General features: G+C 37.8%; 1 protein-coding gene and 1 long non-coding RNA gene across 2 annotated transcripts in view; one reads left to right on the top strand and one right to left on the bottom strand.

Annotated features, from left to right (window-relative positions):
• mafa (MAF bZIP transcription factor a) overlaps positions 1-7013 on the top strand; it is a 77796-nt gene extending 70783 nt beyond the window's left edge. Inside the window, exon 3 of the mRNA XM_004067226.5 lies at positions 4440-7013. The gene's annotated coding sequence lies outside the window, so the exon portion shown is untranslated. The remainder of the gene's footprint in view (positions 1-4439) is intronic.
• LOC110017724 (uncharacterized) overlaps positions 1-20117 on the bottom strand; it is a 227204-nt gene that overhangs the window by 167914 nt on the left and 39173 nt on the right. The gene's annotated exons all lie outside the window — the stretch shown is intronic.

Here is a 20117-nt window from a genome sequence, read left to right as displayed (position 1 = left end):
GTGAAGGCAAAAAGGCCAAAAAGTGCTAAGCATCTCTGGGAACTCCTTCAAGACTGTTGGAAGACCATTTCAGGTGACTACCTCTTGAAGCTCATCAAGAGAATGCCAAGAGTGTACAAAGCAGCAATCAAAGCAGAAGGTGGCTACTTTGAAGAACCTAGAATATGAAATATTTTCAGTTGTTTCACACTTTTTTGTTATGTATATAATTCCACATGTGTTAATTCACAGTTTTGATGCCTTCAGTGAGAATCTACAATTTTCATAGTCATGAAAATAAAGAAAAGTCTTTGAATGAGAAGGTTTGTCCAAACTTTTGGTCTGTACTGTGCTGTTCCTGTTAACTATGCACTGCTGAACATGGTAACTTATCATTGGACTCAACTATTTTCCATCCTGATTACTTATTAAAGTGTGACTTATTAAAACACCAGAACAAACTCTTCAAAATTTGCAGGAAATTGAGTCAAAGAGCTTTAGGGGGAAAACAATGGGGAGGACAGTAAAACTAAATTTATCTCTTTGTTGTCTTATCTTAAAGAGGCTTGAATATGCTTGACAGCATGTTATCAAATTTTGAAAAAAAAAAAATATGGAAAGAAATCTGCTCAATGGAGAAGGACCAGCCTTTTTTTTCTTTCTAAATGACTTAAATTCCAGGCTCTGTGTACTATGTTTTCTTGTTACAATCTGAACGAATATCTGGTTGATGGACAGTTTAAAGTTGAATGAGGGTCAGTGCATTTGGCTGTTCTCTGTTTGGCGTTGTGATGGATTGGATCCATCCAGAACAACCCCACTGCCTGACCTATGATGGGTGATGAGGGATTCTGGGCAAAGAAAATGAAAGGGTAAGGTAAGTGCACTGCACGAGAGCCTGAGATACAAACTTTCTAAAATACTGTATACGGTGTACTTTAGTGTTGGCACCTTAACAGTATAAAGTAGACCTGTCTGATGAATGGACCCTTTACTCCATTCTGAATTGTTGTGTAAAGTATTTACTAACTGATTCACAGGCAGGCTTTCCAAAATAAAGAGGTTGCATGAGACATTATAGGTAAAAAGGTATTAATCTTTTGTTGTAGTGACTTTGGTTAGTTTTGAAATCAACAATCTACAAATTTCTTGAACATATATGACTTTTTGTTTTCAGGGGGAAAAGCACAATAGATACTTTCACAAAGTAAAATATGTTCTTGTAAAATCTGTTCTTATGCTTTAAATGAACTTTACATTTAGTTATTAGGTACTGCGACAGACTGGGAACCATGTCCAGGATGTTCCCTTCCTTTACCCAGTAGTTGCCTGGATAGGCTCTGGCAGCCCCGTGACCCCGAAAGGGACAAAACGGTTTAGAAGATGAATGAATTAATGAATATTTTAGTAATTTTTGGGACTCACAAGTTAGGTACATAAGCAAATGCCAACAGTTTTAAGATTTTTTATTTTATGGTAAACCAGTCACCTGACACTTCTACATCCATAACTTACTAAGCTGAGTTCATTTGGACATAACCCCTGCCATTCACTCTCCAATTTGCTTTTCTGTAATGTAAAGCTCTTGTGGATGTTATTGCACATAGCTTCTTTAAAAATATATTGCATTATTATTAACTGGATTATTACACAGCCAATTTTGAAATAGAAAAATCCAAGGTACAACGTAAAGTATTTATATTACAAGAACACGGACTGTCAGAGACCGAGTAGATCAGTCAGTTATAGGAAAAGTCTGAGGACATTAGCATACAATGTGCATGTATTGTTGTAACAAAGGGCTTCCAAACGACTTTTCACAATAAAAGATGAAAAAGTGAAACTATGGGAAAAGAATTATTAAATGCACTATTAGATTTTTTTTAAGTACAGTATCTATTACAGTTCATTTAGGGTAATTCACCACCAAAGGCTAAGTAATCCTTTCAATAAAAAAAAAAGTGTATTTCTTTTTAGAATGGTTCATCCAAACAAATTGCAATTTGGTTCTGATTTAGTGCGCAACTGGTTACTTTAATGAAGCTGAACATTCCAAGAAGCACACATTTAGTCAACAACACCCTACTTTGTAGAGATAGTTAAATTGAACATATACAAAATACTCAAAACCAAGAAGTGGTAGTAATGTTCCTCCGGTATTTTATCTGCAAGACTTTCACTTTAGACTGACTATAATCAGTGATAAATGTACAACATAATTTTTACTGAAATATAACATTATGTTCCTGTTTCAAATGAAAACTGCAGATCTCCCTGCTCACTGCTGGCTTCTGCATAGCCCTAATAGAGCAATGAATCTTAAGGGTTTTTATATATTGCTGCCCCTCCTCTCTTTCATTCTTGCTCGCTCTTGTGCTCTTGCTGTTTTCACTTTCATTCCAGATCTGTCCTTCACAAAGACGTATTGAAACCAAGACTGCATTAGTTTGATTGGGTTGCTGAAAAATGATAAACTGAAAACTGTAGAGTTTTGTTGGGCAAAATATGTAAATAAAGTTCAGTAAATAAAAATGGTTTTGATCTAAGTTAGTTTAATTAAAATCGACAGAGTGAAAAAAAAAATGTTTTATTTGATGTAAGGTTGCAAGAAGGCATGCTTGAGAGTCCATGTTCTCTGTATTTGCATGGGTTGTTTCTAAGATCTAGGTGGCTGGCTTAATTGAGCCTATACTACACTCAGGGCTGAGGGAGCAGGCAGAGGACCATCGATAAACTATGAAATAGTTCCAATAAGACCAATCAATAAGGTTTTGTGAGCAACTCTCATGAGGCTTTGATTTTCCTCTCAAACAACAATCCAGGATCTGTAGCCTTCAAAGGCAAACTCCACCTTTGCTGCTACTTTGTTTCTTTCCCCATGTTTGAGTGATGCCACTAAGGTCGATTTCATCCATGTCCATAAAGGCTCTCCCACACTTGAGTCACCCGGGAGACAGCTTCTGTTGGTCTGTGCAATGGTAGCAACAACCAATAAAGGTCAATCTCCCATGCTAATGGCCAATTGGGTTTGTTCCCATTATTGGGCCTCAGAGTTGTGGTCAACAGATGGAGAGCTGGCATCGCTGAGTCGAGAGCGCTTCAGCCTTAGGCTGCTTGAGTTCTGTGTCTGCACACTCGGATGTGTCTGTACTCTCTCTCTCCTCTGCTTGTGTTAACCTGTACATCACTCCATCAAACACAGCTCCTGTATACAAAGAAACATTGCAGTAGAGTCACAAAGCAAGGGCTAACCGTCTAACCATTTCAGCTAATTGCCTCATTAATGATTCACTGGCGTTAGACTGCTCCAGCACTTCACTGTGGGGAGCAAATTGTTCTGATTGGTTTGCCTTTGTCAATTATTGATGGGGCAAGGAGCTGAAGTGCTAACACCTGACTTTGGAGGTCCAAATGGCACCGCATTCCCATCACACACCACGTTATCACACACCATACAAGCACATACTTTGAAGGGTTTGATGATGACTGTTCTCTAAGAAAACGTGTTCCAAACCTTGGGACAATAGCTCTGATTCAGCCCGTAACAATTTGTGCTTGTAGAATACAGTGAAGGGGCAATACCTTGGTGGACAATTTTGAAACTGATACTAATGAAACTATTTGCACCCAGTGCAGGCTTGGAGATTAGTTAGTCAAGTTTTGAGAGCTTTTTTTTTTTTACGATTTTGTTTCAAATTTGTTAATGAAAATGTTTTATTTAGAAGGTAAAAAACATAAATACAGAAATTTAATTTGTAAAGCTATGATTCATTTATTCTGACATTTGCAAAATTGTATATTGTACAGAAATGGGTAGTGTTGTTACAGTATCCAATAAAGGTTCAAAAGTGTCTTTGTTTATAGAGATTTATAATAGGTGCAGGCAGCACCTCTAGAGTAGTGTCTTGTAAATTGGACCTTCAGTAGATTAAAGTGAATTTTTGAATGGGACACATGGCGAACTCTTCAAACTTCAAAAAAAAAAAAGCCAAAAGAAAAAAACAAAAATCAGTAGTTTGGTCCTAAAATGAGTTTAGAACAAAACTGATTAAAGCAGAGCAGACAATGACTAGACACTGTTTGTGATTTTGCTCATCTTTCTCTGGCCTTAATTAAAGCTGATCATGGAGTCATCCCCCATGCTGACTGCTCTGTCACTCTGAATTCAAGCCAAGTGAGCCTGCCATGTACACTCACAGGGTGGTCACTCTCTTTGTTTTTAACTGGCACCAGTGACAGCAGGGCACAGCCCAGACTCCAAATACACTGATTGTGACTCACAGAGTGTCACCATAAACCCTGGGCAGGGAGACTGCGTTTAGACAGGGCTCCTCCATATCTCACAGTTTTCAGTTTTTTTTGAGTGAGCACAAGGCATGATGGCAAAGCAGCATGACTTTAATCACTTTTTTTTCTCTCTCTCTCTCTTTGTCTCCTCTTCCTTTCTCTCTCCTTAACAGATAAACCAACTGCAGAGAAGCCATGGCATCGGAGAGGCTGACAAGTCGCACTAAGGCCTCAACAAAGCACAACATTTGAGAAGAAGGACAACTCACAAGACCTGCTATAGAATCCCTCATAAACCCCACAACAAAATTCCTGAAAGCCTCTTATTACTTCGGTTTCACATCTTGGTATTTTACCTCTGGCTTTTTTTCTACAAAACTCAAAAAAAGAAGAAAAAAAATTAAGAGACTCATTATAACATCATTGACAATGCCTGATAATTACAGAGAAGACTATTTTCTCTTTGGTGGAGGATCCATTATGCATGCGTCTGTATATAGATCATAATTAAATCCTATTCTTATTTCTAATATAGGAAACATACAAAGTCACTGTCACCAAATTTATTATTGTAGTCACGGTTTGATATTCAAAATCATTATCCTTCTTTATCAGAGACATTATCATTTCAAACATAATTTATTTAGTCTTTGAAGTTATTTGAACTGTTAAAAATAACTATGTTTTATTGTTCTTATTCTCACTAAGTAACAGCCTAGTTTTCCTCTCCAGTATCCTCACTAGTACATGTAAATAGAACTGAATTAGGAAAACAGCATGGACCAGACCTAAGGGTATATTTAACTTGATAGACCACAAATCTCAGTACATAGATATCTCAGAAAATCTTCTTAAAGTTTAGAAAACTATACATTGCTTTTTGTTTGTTTTTTTCTGATGGCTAAAGTCACAGTTTTAGACGTTTTTTGTTCTGTATTTCAGAGGACACCTAAAAGCATTCGGTGTGGGCCTTCATATTATTGACCATTTCAAAGTAAACATGAGGCTTAACTCTTTTATTTGCTCATTTAAAGGCAGTAAATTGGAGAGGAATTCATGAAAGCTCTTATCCTGTTTAAGACAGGATGAGAATTCTTTAAAACATGCCATGTATGGTTTAATGCTTTAATTTGAGTTTTGACCAGCATCAACATCAAATATTTCCTCCTGCAATAACTTCCCCTCGTGCTATAAGCGACCCATATTTGAAGAAAGCAAGGTTACTCTCAGTCAGTCTGGGAGAGACAGAACTTTTCTTGGGATAAAAGTCTGCTCCACTACTGAACTGACATTACTGAAAAAAAAAAGAAACCTCAATGACTGCAGTGCTGGCAGAAGAACTTTGACCTACGTCTTCCAAGAATTATGAACTGAACTGGTGAGCAAAGGAATGGACAAGCTCAAAGTTAAAACATTATCTCTTGTAAAGACAAAAACAAATGTGGAAAAAAAAAGGGAAATGCTGCCTTGTTGAACACTTCACCTCCACAATTGTGTTTCGTCTACCTCTTTGTGTGTGTTAGGGAATCCATGTCATATCAGTGACCATCTTCATTAACCAATCTGCTTTTAAGAAATATGTCTTTACGAAATCCCAAGACGACAGTTTAAAGTGGAGGGACACACATGTACGCCATTCGTCCTGAAACAAATACTTTTTGTGTTTCTGTTTTTGTATATATGTACAGTATGGCGAGTATGCATAATATCATATGCTATACTCTGCATGTTTAACTATAGAAGGAACCCGGCTGCTATTCCTAGTCAAGGAAGCACAGGGAATCATTCTGTGCACTCCCTGAACCAATGCACCCCCACTGTCAGCTTACTTTGTTTATTGAAAAAGTGCAGGAGCATGATAAAAACAGGTTATTGTCTAGGTTCTACTGTGATGCTTGTCTTTTGCCCTACAGCACTTTTATTAAGGTGCAAACACCGTGAAGGGACACGCACCTTGGCTTTGATTTCAGAGTGAACGCATCCGCAGCAGGCACGGGATGAGTAAAAGAGAAAACGTAATCTGGGGCTTTACAGTTAAAGTGGAAACACACGTATTGGTATGGGGCATCCTGCCAACAACTGTAAATTCATCCTCTGTCAAAAGGATTTCCACATCTCAATGAGTTCCCACAGATAGAGGACTTTAGGAGCAGAATAGAAAAGCAAGATGAAGACATAAAGAACAAGTGTTTTTGGAAGTTGTTTCTTTATGTATGTTTGGTTATTTGTTTTTTAATTAACAAAGTTTGTGTGGGCGTGTTTTAGTTGTCAACCACAATTCTCTTTCCTGATCTGCTAAGTGAGCTTGGTAACCTCTTGACCTCAAACTATTAGACCCTCAAGCATCTCTCTGGACTGTTATGACCCCACACCCTGTATGGGGTTAAATGTATCTTAATGAGCAAAGATCCCAGCACCACCAGATGTTCAAACCTGTGGTTAAATACCTGTTACCCTCTGATTCTTTTTCACCTTCCCATTGCATCTGACTGTTTTGGACATAAAGGGTACTACCTCACCAATGGGAAAACTAATATTTGTATATCATAGTGTTATTAACATTATTATTGCAAAAATCACATCCCACAAAGATCCTGATATTTTGACAGAATTAATGCTCATGTCCAGCTTTTTGTGACTCAAGAAGAACATTGTTCAAACCAATTTGGCACACTGAATCACATGAAGGTATTTACAGTCAACATGTTAACAACCATTGAATTAGGACTTAATGGTGATTATTCAAAGAAGGTTTAAATAAATAAAAAATGACTCACAGAAATAAGACATTTAATATGAAAACATAAACAAGACATGTCTGTAGTTTTTACTGTGTCAGATCTCGAACTTATCCTGTCGCATTTGTCGAAATATGAAATTTGACTGCAGTACAACATGCAATAACTACACTGCATTTGCATGACTGTGACAGCCACTCAGAAACTTTTTTTTTTGCATTGTTGATTTTGTGTTTATTTATTTGTTTATTTATTGGGGGAGGGGGGCAGTGATATTAACTGGGATTAGCCTGTGCACAATTGCACACTTTCATAGGCTGAATTTGATGTTTATGCACAAAGGAAAAGCATGGACGCACACCAGAGTTTCATAGCACACACAGTGACATGCACACACATGTATACACCATGCTAATCTAAACAGCAAGGCTGTATGTAAACATATCACCATTATAATGGGATTGTTCGGTGTGCAAACAATAAGCTGTTAGCGTAATCACAGGTCAAAGATATATTACCCAGAGGGCCGGGCTGTATGTATATTAACATGATGGATATGTGGGTAAGAGGAGGGGGTCAGGGATATGAGGGATTCAGAGCCCTGCTGATTCAGATTTACCCCCTACCAGGCCCCGTCTCTGCCTTTCTCTCCTCCTCCTCCCTACTGGGGATTCACTTAATCAGCCTTCTATGTTACCTCTGTGTGCTTTTTTTTCTTCATTTTCTCCAGTTTTCCATCATCTTCTTAAACTCAAAGTTGTGTCCAGTCTTTTTCCTGGTCTCCTTATATTTATTCCTGTCATTCTGTCCTGGACAGATATAATCCGCTTCAGTATTGCCGCCAACCCATCATAGTCAACAAGGTACCAGGATAAAGTAGCTTCACAATCTTGTTTTTGGATTAACCAAAAAGAGGACAGAATGAGGTTGAGTGATTTGAGTTGCTTAACTCATGTCTAGTAAATAAACAAGAGCAGTAAATGATCAAAGAAGAAAAAGAAAAACTTGTTGAAATCCTGTTAGAGAAATCCAGTTACTTTTCTATTTACATAAAGAAAGTGATGAATAGTTTTATGGTTGATAAGGACAGATCTGGGCATGGACATGTTTAAGTGTTATGCTTGCTTATCAGCTTTAGCTGCAGCAAACATGGGCTCCGTCAGTCAGGATAAACTTCACGTAGCTTACTCTTTAAGCTTTGCGAGGCTTCTTAACTTATTGCCACTTCATTTGATTATCATCTAGCTCCCCACCTCCACTGGTAAATAAGTCAATGTCCTTACTACTAAATACTCCCTTAGTTTCATTACTGTCCACGTTATGTGCCCCCCAATCACTCAGGCCTATGCACACTGAAGTAAAGAGAAAGAGGAATCAAAGAAGTAGCATGGTGATGAAAAAAGTGCTGTAAAAGAGTTCATCTTTGGTTTACTTTTTTTCTGGCCTCATAAGGTACACATTTTCATATCAAAGCATGCAGACATGGTCAAGACAAAGTGCTACTGTTCAACATGAGCAGAATGATTTGAGGTGACAAAATATTGACTTACTAACACCTAGGAGTTTACACAGAATGACCCATTGGGGTGAAGCTACCATAAGCAGCAACAGTAAGCAGCAATACCTTGTTGATTCTAAAGGTTATAGGGGAATTGCAATGTGAGTTTCCCAAGACAAACAGCAATTTACGAAACCCTTTCCTAGAACAAAGTTTAGCAGTACATCATCTTTAAATGCAGAACAAAAAGAGAACTTTAAAAATACACACCAGACACCCTTTCTGTGTACTAAAACAGGAGTCCAAGGCTATGGGCTACACAGGCTCCCCAAAATTGAACAATAGAGAGATATTTAGACGCCTGTTTGATAACTCTCTGCTCTCTACTTCAGCTACAATGTTTCTGCATAAGGTTGGAGTGTAATATAAAGTGTAATTAATGCTGTGATCTTCAGTTTTTACCTGTCGTCTAGTCAAATGCATTTTGAATGTACTGTATGTTGATTGGAACCAAAGATGTTTTGGAAAAAAAATTCAAACTACTTTTCAAAGAGCTGAGGACTTTGTACCAGCTTCAGTTTACCTAATGGCGGTTCAAGTGTGGACAAATGATGTCCTTTGATGCTGTTAAGAAGTTTTGGGGAACAAAGTTTTTTGTTTTTTAAAAGACAAAAAAATAATGGGAGTACACTTTAGGGGTAAAGAACTCATGCATTTGCAGAAACTCTTCCTTCATCAAAAACATCATATGCAATCTCCATTTTTTTCTGATGTGCAAGAACTCGCAAAGTAAAGCATGTTCACTGCTTATGAGCATCAGTCTCTCTCACAGTTTCGTAATTGGAAGTTATCTCAAGCTCTACATGACTTCAGTAGAAGGAGTGGGGTCAAAGATGAAGAAGGCAAACCGACACAGGCTGTGGTTTAACACTGAACTTTAGAATGATGTTAAAATCTTGTGAAAAAAATATTCAAGTGTGGGAGCACAAGACATTGCACGTGAACTGCTATTGTAGGAAATTAGATTCATTTGAGTAGTTTTCATGATATAACAAATTTGAAAGGCAGGTCTAAAGTGGTTTGAAGTAGAAATAGGCTGGGGGGCTTTTTCCAATAACAAGACTGCAACAAAAAACGACGCAGACTATCTTATGTCACAGTGCTAATGGTGGGGATGAATAAAATATCTTTTAAACTATGCTTTTTAAAGCATGAGCTTGAGTTCCAAGGTGGGCAGTCTATCACCATGCCTTTTGCTAAGATGAAATGGACTCCAAGGAAGATTGGAGTTAGAAGCCATGGTGGAGAGAATCAGATTAACCAAAATACCTTAATTGGAAGAAATGCTTTGGTCTGACCTGGGTGTAATACCACTGATAAATCCCGTAAACCAAACATTCAGCAGTCACTGTGGGGAAATCTCTCAGACCTCTTGCATTTGGACATAAGAAGTAGAGAATTCTATAAAAATGTCAGTTACTAAAGTGGAAATTATGTAAATTACAATTATCAAAAAGCAGTTGACATAGCTTTCCAGGTTGCATTTTTAACTGTATTGTCTTGTGTTTGGTATTAGGTTGAGACTTTTGCATCTGAGTCAAAAAACAGAAATTCATTCAAAATGCAATTTAACTATGAAACAGATTGATAGTTGTCACTGAACAAGGATAAAAAGATAACATGTGTTAACACGTGAGTGATAACTGGGGATCACAGATATTTGATTCACCCACTTTTCCATTTGGGATTCGTTTTTTGGAGAAACTTTGGGTTTTGTTTTTTTATCAGTCTGATCTTAAAATTTGACTTAACATTGGTCAAGTACTGCTTTTTTGGATGCCTGCTGTTCTCCCTACTGTGAGCAAAGTGTAATCCTTCAGGTTTTGATAAGGAAAAAGTTTAGAAGTCCACAAAGTTGTGAATACTTCCCCCTCCTGCAGAGCAGAGGGAGAAAAAACCATATGCTATCAAAGTGTTTTTTAAACCCCCCAGCTTATGTGCACCAATGTCATACAGCATCATCAAATATACCTGAGAATAAAAATAATATAATTATGCTGCCCAGAGCTCAAATACACACACAGAAAATTAAAAGAAAACATTGAAAGAAACGCAGTAGTGAGGAGTTTGTAAGTAAGGCAATTCTGTTTTAATTGTGGCTTCCCCTCCTTGACCTGGGACAGTTCATTAATTTGTTTTTACCATTGCAAAATACTGTGATTGGTGAGCAAATGAAAGTTTATGATTCCTATCAGAACAAGCCCTTACCCTGTTATCAGAGGTTAATTTGTGCTCACTCCGCATTTCAATTGGGCCCTGGTAAATGTCTGCATTATTTCCCATGTGAGCCTGAATTAGAGGTTTGATTATTCAAAAGAGGACCACGTTTGGTTGTATTATTGTCAGAGGGGTTGTATGCTGCCCAAAGGGCTTATTGGGTCTTATTGCTATGGTGATCAACCCCTTGCCATTTGGCCTATTCTGACCCCAGTCAGAGATAAGCTTTATGGGAAGGGGTGTCAACATGCTCCAACAGTCACTTCTCTCCTTTATCAAAGGCAGTTCTATAAAATTGTGTGTTTATGGACCCTCAGTGAGGGTTTGGCGCTGCTGATTGCCTTTATTAGAGGTCGACCATAAATGAGAAGGAGGTGGACAAAGAATGTGTTGCAGAAGGGAGGATAGTAGGAAGGAAATGAATGAAATGGTTGCCCCCCTTGCTAAATGAGCAATATCTGTAATGAGTGTAACATCCCCAGAGCAGGTTAAAAGTGTCTGGGATTCAGATACCGTATGTGGTAAATAAATCCATGTCTTCCACACTTCCTTTAAATAAAACAAGTCTTCCATATACCTACGGGAAAAAAAAAGTTTGTAAATATAATGAAACAACACTGCAGAGACTTTTTTAGCAATATTGCGATATTGTCAGGAACTTTTTTTTATTTATTGATTATGTTCTTATTAAGCTTTTTCTTTATACAGTATTGCTGTTTTTGTTTTTTGTTTTTTTTACATTTATACACATGTGTCATGTTGTTGTGGGCATTTTTCTGTTACTGTGAACAAACATGAAGGTTTCAGTGCCGAGTGCCTGCTTAAAGTCTGATTTTTGGAGTAAGATCTTCTAAGCATGTCTGCAATGATGGATGGGGATAGCACTGTGCCTTTGTACACAGTAGGGGGGACCTACTGTTGTTACTGGACTGGTAGAGGGAGCTGGAAAGAGAAAGATGTTGCCAGGATCTAATGTCCTTCTCTGGCACTGTGCATGCTCTTATTTGCTTTTCCCGTTACGGCACAGTTAACATCACAAATTAACCTTTTTAAGCCCCTTGTGCTCTAGATTACAGCACAATACAGACAAATGCAAAAAAGGGGAAAAAACTGCAATAATAACACAAAAAAGTCTATATTATGCAATGTGGAGGCGCTGGTCAGGGACATAATCTGTTACAGAATCAAGCTGTTCCGTCTTCGTTGATTGGGATGTAAAATAACACATTCTGATTAGTCAAGCTAACGTTTAGTTTTATGTGCATGTCCTGTGTACTCTGCAAATCCCTTTGATGTGTTTTGTTCTCCATTCAAGGTATGTAAATGAAAAACATGAAATAACGCATATTGTAGATTACTCTCTTCCTAGGTCAAGTCTGTAAATATGATGTAAATAGCAAACAGCTATGCATGCTAATATCCAAGCAATTTGTTCAGGTACTTTTGTAATCCAGACTTCTCATAAGGCATGTAATGTTGACAAAAGTAAACATGGAAAAACATTACAAATTGTGAACAAGAAAAAGGTTTGTAAACAATTTCAAAATGAAAAAAAAAAAAATGTCTTTGCATTTAATGTTTTCTTACTGATAGCTAATGCATTGGCCTGCCATTTACTACAGTGCTGTGCTCATGTTGCTTATCCTTTTTTATGTTCTATAAGGTAAGGTTGAGGCAAAGCATAACTATAAATTATTGGTCTATAGAACAGCTGACTTACAAGTACAAAAAGAAGTCAATGTTCTGACCACACCCAGTTTTTTTTCTTTTTTTCTATAACAACTGCATGTTTACATGCATAGGCTCCACACTAATTAAACAGTATGAGTGTAAAAATAAACCAATATGATTGTACTATAATCATTAGACTAAAAATGATTTAAACCTGGACTACTATTTGAAATATTTCATCTTTAAGATGTGTTGTGTTCATGAGGAAAAAACTTAAGTGGAGAAACAATCAGTTTTGAAATATTCCACAATTTTTCAAATCGAGACTTAAAAAGAAAAGAAAAAAGAATTTTAACTTGATGTATGTTCCTCATTTTTAACATGAGACTGAACAAAAAATAATTATCCAGATGCTAAATTCGCCTCTGCCTACTGTACCGGCTGTAATGTGGCAATTCATGGAAGCTTCAATGAAGAAAAATATTGTTTTTTTCTTTATTGTCTGTGTCAAGAGATTGTTTATTTTAAACCATGTCAGAATCATGATAAAAAGGCAAAGAAAGCGCTCATGGTAGATGGAAGTGTCTAATTTTTAACCTGTGCTAAAGATATTTTAAATTTAATAAATAATTATTATGAGAAGAAAACGTGTGAAGTTGTGTTACCTATTTTCTATTTTAACATCATATTGCTTTCTGATTAGGAGCAAATAAAGGTTCAGACATTGTAGTGACCATGCAGAATTGAGTAGAATTGGTCCAACCACTCCCCAACATTAGAGAGATAATTTGATTGAAACTACAGATTTTCAACCCTCACCACTGAAACATAAATTTGGTTGTTATGAATTTCAAATAAAACAGTACACTAAAAATGTGTGTAAAAGTTTAAAACACCAGGATGCTCTTTCTTTTAAAATATTACTTCAGTATGGGAGTCAAAAAGTCATGTTGCAGAAGAGAAGTTGCCCCATTCTGAAACCTGCCTCACGTGGTCTTTGGCGGAATTGCAAGATTTGCTACTTTTGGGTTTGCATCAATTACAGCAATGGAAAGTGGAGGCTTGGTTAGTTTTCACGGGATTCTTAGGATCCTAAGACCTGTTGTCCACATGCAAGGACATTCTGGCATATATTACTGTAGATGTTAATTCTGCTCAATTGGGGCCCTGTGACTACGTGTGTAGAGGGTTCAGTGTAGAGGGTGGCAGTTTAGCTCAGGCGGTAGAGCAGGTCGTCCAACAACCGATCCCCGCTCTCCCCAGCCAGCTGTCGCACCCGGAGCGTGGCTATTCTGCAGCTCCCCCAGGGGATGAGTCAAAATGCGGAGAAGAATTTCCCCAGTGTGGAATAAAAAAAGTATCAATTTTTAGCTCAAATATTAGCTCTGGTCTTAAAATTTTAAAGGTGAAAAAGAAGCCAGAAATGGTGTGGCAATTGGGACTGGCGTTTACTCCACTCATCTCATCTATGTTTTAAAAATTGTCTTTTTCAATGTATTGAAGTGTTTTTCAGCCCATCACCCACCTCCCAGTCAGAAAAACATGCCACTTCAATGTATACCTCTTTACCTTCTTGTTGCCACAATGGTAGGCCTGCTTGTACAGTATGAGCACAGTCATTGACTAGAATGAGCCTTTGAAAGAACCCTATCCCTGTTTCACAATGAATAGGAAGACTGTGGATTTGAATCCATGATCTGGTGATGCCAAAGTCTCTAAAAGTGGAACCCATTCCCTCCCTGTTTGGCACATAGTATCAAAGGTTGGGTTGGTGAATTAAAAAATTAAGCAGTGGATCACACTGCCAAATATTACTCAATAGGAGTCTCTGCTGTCAGTGCACCAAAGATGTTACTCAACTGTTAAAAACAACAACAGCAAGAGGTTTGTGTCTGAGGTAAAAAAAAATGTTTAAATAACAGCAACAAAGTTACTAAATTTGCTGAATTTCTAGTTGTTGATTTGAATTTAGGAGTTCCCAAAAGCTTCATGATATAAGGGGATGAAATAGTTTTTCCAGTAGTTTTCCTCAACCTCTCACCACGACAGACAGTTCCCCTTTCAGAGGTTGGTTTTCAAGGAGGTTTCTCCCCATTTTTCCACTTAGAGGGAGTATTTGTCTTTACAGTTGCTACTTGCAAAATTTATAGATTACGCTGAAACTGTTTTTTATAGTTTGTAAATATTTTTTTAAGTCTTTTGCTGAATATGTCATTATTTTTTAACTGATCTTAACCGAACAGGATTAAAATAATCTGAAGTGTTTAGAATAGACTCAATTATACCAGTCATTATTAATTTAACAAAATTTTGTGTGTTTTGTGTGTATAAATAAATAAAACATTTTTTCTAGCTTATATCTAAAAAATTTACATGTAATCTCTTGGCCTATTTTCATGTAATAGAGCAGACTTCAGTGCCAGAAAACCTAAATGAACATGTGACCATGACGAATTCCTGCAGCTAAAGCACTAATGTAGAACATCATACAGATCAACTTTCTGACCATTTAGATATTATTTGTACTTGTGAACACAGTATCAGTTCTTGCATTTAAGGGCTTCCACTTTGTGAAGGTTATCAGACTTTGTGTGAAATTAATTAAAACCATTCACACAGATCCAGGAAAGTTTGTGTTTTGCATGTTTCAACAAATAGTTTACAAGGGGACACATTCAATTAGTTATTTCATTATCGCCCCTAGGTGTAATCAATTGACAATGCCGATAACAAAGCCACATCAATGTGTGAGCTGAAACTGGCGCATTTCTCTAAATGACTAAAGAACACTTCTATTTCAAGCTTCTCTGAATCTGTTTTCTAAGATACATTTTGCTGATTTATTAATACGATGAGGCAGATTATCATGCTGTGCATGAAAATCTTGATTCATTTTAGTCCACAGCAGTTTGTTCAAAACTAAAGCATGTATTACATTGCATAAGTAAAAGTACAGGCATTTTCCATAAATGAGGTGTGATCTGAATAACATTTTATCACCTCTCTAATTTATTTTCTGCACGAGTAGTTCTCCATCTGCAGGGCAGCTGAAGGTCTGGCCCCGATAATGCTTTGCCACTTTACTGATTTGACTCTAATAGCATAGAAAAAGTTATGGTTCTACAGATTATTTAAATTTGCAACAGCTGTTTGAACAAAACAACAACGTTGATAAGCCCATTTTAAAGTTGTTTAAATTACCACTCCAATCATCTTTTAATCTATTGTCAAAGCAATCCCAGTGGTCTTTTAATTATGATTATGCCATTTTTAGGCAAAATCAAAAACAAAAAAACATTTCCTAGGAAATAGTTTCTGCAGAGCTGTAGAAGTTCTTTAGAAATTCAACTCTGAGTTGAGGCTGGAACAGTTGGCACAGAGTAGGCTTTACCTTATTTCCCATGTTTAAACTCTCTTCCCCTATCTTACAGCCCTTCACAACCCAAACCTAACATTAGCGGTTATAAAAATGGCGAGCAACGTCAAAGCTATCCAGCTTACAGTTTTGAGACAGATGCCAGCTTGAACGAGAAAAATGACGACATACAATGATCTATTTGTGTGCAAGTTCGGAATGGAGCGGAGCAGGGAGCTTGTGACCCTCCGACTATAACAGCTGCGTCACTGCAACAGGCCTTTTTCAACAGCATCTTTTGTCTGCATCTGTTTCAGCACAACTTGAAAAAAAGTACTACTCAGAAAAAGGAAGGACCTCTGATCATCTGCCCCCTTGCCCTGTCCCTGGTGGGGGGAACCAGGCCCCCCGCAATGGGGGCCGTGTCCCTTGGTTGTTGGCTTCCCAGGGCGGGCCGACCCTTCTCCACACAGGGAGAGGGATCCCTGATTTATCTGGTGGACCATGAACCGGGTATCATGTTACATCTAAGCTGGGGGGTGTCCGTGTCTCTGTGGTGCGGGTTTTGGTTTTGATGATAATCCACCAGATAATCCACCAAATGTAATCAATATAAATAAAGTAAAAACAAAGTTTAGTCTAAAATAACTAACTTAGAGTGACACATCACAAAAAAGTTGCTGTATTTCGTATTCCTAGCAGTCTGATGTTTGGAGTGTATTTCCGAATCTGGGGTCTGGAGGATTTCTGTTTTCACAGCTCTGACAACACAGTAGTAATGTGTGTGCCAGTTATAAACCCAGAAGTTATTCTTTAAAAAAAATGCTTTAAAAAAAATGCACAAAAGTTGACATGTATCCTTACTCAGTTTTCACATGTAGATTTAAACATGTGCGGGAAGCAGTGTTCTGTCTGGGCTCTGTGCTCTCCCTTGAGTGATATATGGCAAAGAAAGAAGCAGTGGCTTTCTCTGTCACTCCTCTCTCCTCACACAGATAAACAATGCGAGTGACAGTCTCTCATCACTCAAGAGGCTGAATCTCTGGCCCTGACCCGATAACATCCAGTGTGTGTGTCACCTGTCAAGTGGCTTCTGTCACACTTCAGTGGGAACTCAAAAACAGGACTCCTTGTGGGTGTGTGTACATCTGTGGGAAGGAGTGGGGGTCTTGACTGGGGGATGGGTTTGTGGGTTTAGGAGTGCTTGTTGGCATGCAAACCTAGGCCTCTTTAGGCATGAGTGGAGCTGAGAGTGCCGAAGGGTAAGGGTGGGGGTTGGTTCCTGCGAAGGTAAGCCAGGAAACTGAGAAAGAAAGAGGGAGGAGGCGTAACAACCCAAATGAGAAGGACTTGTGCAGACACTGTGAAACTATCTAATTTTGTTGGCTCCACTAGTCTCATTCTCTTGTTCAGAATGGACGGGGTGATCTGGGAACGCAATTATTTTCACCTATAAAAGGCAACATATGCCAAGATCATAAAAGTTCTTATTGGACAGTAATTTATTAAAGCAAGTCATTGAAATGGAGAGAGATAGGGCGCAAGCTATATTACGAAGGTGTCGCTCTGCTTCTCATTAAGGGCCCAAGTGTCAGTGAAATTCAACACTGCAGGTGCCTGACAGCAGAGGGACAGATGAGCTAAACAGATAGATGATCTGTCTTTAACACATACTATGAAAATGGGAGCATTTATCATAGCTATGAATGACTTTGTTTTCCTTGTCCGAGCTGGCTCAAAACTGTATGGCTGGATAGGTCCAATATTGCTCGCCACTTTTGTTGCACCGCTAATGTTAGGGTGGATATGCGAAGGGGTTCTCAGCTGGTGGGAGAAAGTGTAAACAAAGGGTTGATGGGAAATTATAACAAGCTCACTTCAGGCCAACAGTCTCACCCTGAACTTAGAGGCAAATTTCTGATGAACCACTGCCGCTCTGTAGAAACTACGTCCTTGAAAACAAAACAGCTTTTTTTAAATTTTTATTTTTGCTGAGAACACTTTTTCAATACATCAAAAGGTGATTGTGGTGGGACTTTGAAAACCAAAACTCATATGTTTAATTAAAAGTGTCCACAGCCTCATTTCATAGGCACACTTCCTGCACATGAAACAAAACTTATTTGCTTTTAGGTTTCCCTGTCCAACATGCAGATTTTCATGTGCATTAACTCCAGAGCTTCAAAGCCGAGAGTGATCTAAACAACAAACTGCTGCTGCTGCTAAACAGAGCGGGCATCCTCTTAAATGGATGCGTGATCTGCAACGGCACTATTCCAGCTATGCTGCAAGTGTTCAAGTCGCGAGCTTCCAAATAAGCAATAATAAACCATCATTGTGATCTTCTCAATACAGACTGAAGTGGATTAGCCAGTGGGGAGAAGACTGTATTGAGGAATTTATCCGCATCTTCTCATTATCTAATACACTGAGTGGAGAGCGGGGAGATCATTCTGCCTTGGCACGTTTAAACCAGAACAATGGAGGCGTGCGTGCATCTGTTCATTCCCCACGCAAAATGAACAAGGCGGATATATGCTATTGTCAGGAGTTATTGTAATGGTAAAATGCAGTTTTTGTTAATGTAAACGATTGTAAATGACTCTTCTTTCAGACAAGAACACGGTTCTTATATCCTTTACTGAGATAAATACCTTCACAAATGAGGCCGGACAAAACAATAGCAGAACAGAAAGAGAAATGCAGCTGTGGGAGAGAGAAAGAGAAAGCTTTGTTTAGGCCTATTGTACAATATCTGGCACATACGCTCATATGTTTGCCGTCATCTTTCACAACAGTGCTCTGAAAACAGTGGTACTCAGTGTAAACAAGAGAGCACAAACATAAAAGGTAACAGGCCTAAGAAATGCTATAAAATGCACATTTCCATCAGACCAATGAACGTAAACGAGCAAAACTTTTCACAAATGAAAATAAATTTGGTAATTCTTTAAGTCTGAAATGGAAGTCAGTCAAGTCAAAAAATATGTATTTTTGTATACTGTTTTGTCATTTCTTAGCAGCACAAAGATGAAGGTTAGATTTTATCTAAAGGAAATGACCCTCTGTAATAATGTCTGGATTGAATCAGAAAATGTTGCATTTCCTTTACAAACTTCTATCAAAAACACATTTAAACATATATATATATATATATATATATATATATATATATATATATATATATATATATATATATATATATATATATATATATATATATATATAATGTTTTGACAGTATGATCAAATAAAATTTGATTTTGGTAACTTCTAACTCTACATTTTCCCATAAACTCTCTGTGATGTTCTATCATGTATTCATGTATTGATGTAAACATGGTCAAGGTTGCCCAGGGTAGCAGCTTAGCCTGTCCAATATGTCCAGATCATGTCAGCTGGACAGACCAGAGAGAACCGGGAACTCAAATTAGCTTGTTTACAATGTAATACATGTCCTATTGATTTTACCCTAATTATAAGATCATACTTTTTTGAAGTTATAGCAACAGAACTAGTCTCTAGAAAACCTTTTTACTTACTCACAGTGTGATGACAAACAAAGACAGGATGTCTTGTGCTCATCATTCCACTAAAATTTAGGTTAAATTCTTACTTAGTTATCTATTTTAATCGGTTCAGATGAAGGAGGCGATCTGAAGGCCCGTAAGGAACTTCATTAGTCACAGGCATACGCCTGCAGCACACACACCTTTTCTCACATATATATACAGAGACACACATGCACACATTCAGACATGCGTACAGCCCCTTCGACATGTCTCATTAAATTCAGGTGAGCAGATTAATTAAAATGATATTTAAATCCCCCCGGGACTGTAGTCGGCTTCACTGATGTATGTGTCTCAGACACACTTGCTTGGACAGATGTACAGTTTTGGCAGCAAACATTGCAGAGGGACAGATAGAATGGTAAGCAGCAACATTCACATATCAGCTAAATTAATGACAAAGAAAACAACAAAAAAAGAAATTTGCACTGAAATGTTATACTTCAAACATACTTGTAAGGTAAAATAGTGTCTTGATACTTAAATACTAGTTGATTTGACCTTGTCTATCCTCTAAACTCCAATCCAGTCCGCCTGCTCATCCATAGCACTGACCTCAACTACCAGAGTAAATAGTAGAACAAAGTTATGGGTTGTTAGCCTTCTGCAAATTCAGTAATAACCTCAGTGATCGTCTGGCGCTGTTGCATCTGAAATGGATCAACTATTTTCTCGGAAAAGAAATCAGAGATGGACATACAGTTGCTGCTGAGAGGAATATATGCCTAATCTTTCAGCAAA

Source organism: Oryzias latipes, chromosome 3 (genome assembly GCF_053564925.1).
Source record: "Oryzias latipes strain Hd-rR chromosome 3, Olatipes_Hd-rR_3.1".
NCBI lineage: Eukaryota > Metazoa > Chordata > Actinopteri > Beloniformes > Adrianichthyidae > Oryzias > Oryzias latipes.
The sequence above is the reverse complement of the archived record's forward strand: the minus strand, read 5'-3'. Positions and strand labels throughout refer to the sequence as shown.